The sequence below is a fragment of the Herpailurus yagouaroundi genome, unplaced genomic scaffold, assembly GCF_014898765.1.
Source record: "Herpailurus yagouaroundi ecotype Mexico unplaced genomic scaffold, PumYag 160, whole genome shotgun sequence".
Classification (NCBI taxonomy): domain Eukaryota; kingdom Metazoa; phylum Chordata; class Mammalia; order Carnivora; family Felidae; genus Herpailurus; species Herpailurus yagouaroundi.
The window spans coordinates 48,578,688-48,581,389 of NW_024412401.1; positions in this window are offsets into that span (position 1 = coordinate 48,578,688).

Sequence of the window (2,702 nt, forward strand, 5' to 3'; positions counted from 1 at the left end):
CACTCAGTCTGTGGAGTTTTTTTTTTTAATTAAACATTTTTTAATGTTTATTTATTTTTGAGAGCGAGAGAGACAGCACGAGCAGAGGAGGGGCAGAGAGAGAGAGAGAGAGAGAGAGAGAGAGAGAGACAGACAGACACAGAATCTGAAGCAGGTTCCCGGCTGTGAGCTGTCTACACAGAGCCTGATGTGGTTCTTGAACTCAGGAACCATGAGATCATGACCTGAGCCAAAGTGGGATGCTTCACCAACTGAGCCACCCACTGGTGGACCCATGGTGATATGTACCCGTAGCCCTGCACCAATTTGCGTGCAAATCAAGGCAGCGGCTCCCTTGATACACCTAGAGCCCTAAAGGAGATGCTCAGTGCTGGGCTGGTGACTCAGTGCGGGAGGGAAGGCGTGTGAATGTAGACACAAGTATGGGAACATCACCCTGTAGATCTGCATATATAGACACTTGTACCCTGTAACCTTACAGTGTATACAGAACTTTGTAATAGTAATCATAAATAATGCCCATAGGGCTGGCTTACCCTAATAAATGCAGCTGGCATTCATTGTGTTTTCTAAGCCAGGCATCTCACACGTACCATCTCGTTTTTGCCTTCACAACTCGGAAGAGCACGGACACTCTATGGAGGGAACCAAGAGACGTCAGGAAAAGGTGTGCAAGGTGACACAGCCGGAGACAAGCAGCGTGACCCCCCTGCGGGCCAGTTGACAGGGATTATAGCTGATCCTAGTGCAGGCAGGGCTCCGGACCTGGCTGACTCAGCTGTGGAGGGAAGGGCAAGAGACACCTGTTGGCCATGCCGCCATCAAGGCTGGCTAATGGGAGAGGTCTTCGGGTCTCCTCATCATTAATATCCGGCCGCGGTGTGGCCATTAGTGTGGACTAAATCCAGACACGGGCAGGTGACCTGTCTGTGAGGTTGTCAGACAGGGTTTCTCTCTGGCTGCAGCAAGGTCAGACTGAAGATGTTTTGGCTCCAGAAACCTCTCTCTGTGCGGAGACGAGGGGTTCCAAAGGGACATGTGGACGGCTGCCAAGTGTGCATGTTCAAGGAAGATGGACTTCAACCAGATTCCTCCGGCTCTTTGTGTTGAGCCTGGGCATAAGGCTGTGTGAGCGCTCACGGCCGCTGGCCCCGAGGAGCTCTGGGTAACAGGACAGCATGGGGCTGAGAGCCGTCCCCACAGACAGTGAAATCCCCGAGGGGGATGGGCAGGACTGCAGGGCCACAGGTCAGGAAGGGAGGGGAGATACTGAGCTGCGGTGGGGTGGAGGGCCAGGACTCCCCCAAGCTCCCCAATCGGGAGCCTTCCATTCCTCATCTTAACCCTGGAGGTAGTAAGGGCAGAAGGCTTGGGCTGCTCACAATCAGAACTCCAGGCCTTGTGTGAAAGGCAATGCTGAGCCTGATGCGGGCATCTTGCAGTTGGGATGGTAGAGAAGGGCTCCAGGCTGTGGGGCTCAGGCAGGGAGCAGGGCGGACCCGGGGGCAGGGCTCGTTCCATCCTGCTGGTGAGGTGAGTGGCCTGGGCCAGGACTGCTGGGGAATGTCGGGAAGGGCCTGAGGCAGGCAGGGGTGACAGGGCTCGCCTCCCCCTCCCCCTGACAGCAAAAGGGCTGCCAGCAAAGATGCAGTTTCCAGCATAACTGAGAGGGACAGATTAAGAGCATGGGCACAGGGAACTCAAGAGTGACTGCTCGGGGTGGTGAAAATGGAAACTAGATAGAGTTGGCGATTGAAGAATACTGTAAGTGTACTAAATGCCTCTAAATTGTCCATTCGTAAATGGTGTATGTACATGGGGTACATTCGTTATGTAGATTTCACTTAGAGAAAGAAACGGAGAGGGGGAAACATGGGCATTGAGCTCTATACACCTGCCCTTGAATCCCCGCTCTGTCACTCACTAGCTGGGTAACCTTGGAAATGTGTTTATAGCCTCTTAAGTTTCACTGTCCTCATCCATAAAATGGGATAATAGTACCTGCCTAATGTATTGTTCTGGATGAGATGATGAGATGGATTTGAGAACTTAGAACATAACAGGAACTCTGCCAGTTTATAAAATGAAGCCAAAGGACATGGTAGATGTGCCTCACAGTCTCCTACCTTCCCAAGTCTGGCAAAAAAAGGATAAGTTCATTTCAGTAGTGCTTGGGACCAGCGCTCGTGTTCAAATATCTGCCAGCCCAAGGGCAAGATCTCCAGTAGCCAGTCCAGGGAGCCCCCCCCTCCACCCAGCATCAGTCTTCCATTTCCAAGTTAGGGCTTCTCTGAAGTGCTGCTGGGTGCCACCCGTGTGAGCTTGAAGAGCTTGAGGAAACTGAATCAGAACAGTGGGAGAGGGGAGGAGAGGTGCATTCTGGGAATTACAGTTCATTCATTGTTTCCTGCCAGGAAAGAACCACAGAGTGTTCAGAGTATCCAGGAATATGTTGTATTCCTCATAATCTGGCAGCTCCTCCAGGGCATTCCTCGTCAAGTCACAACACCCACACTAGATGATCAAATTAAGACAAAAGAACCCATCGGAATGATGCCCGGGGCCTGTTTATAGGCAACAGCCTTCTGGTGTGAGGTTGGAGAGGAGGCAAAGGGAGCCTCCAGTATGTTCACTGGTAAAGAGTAAAGATGAGTAAGCAGAGAAAGTGGGGGCAGCATGGGTTACAAAGAGACTGCCTGTGA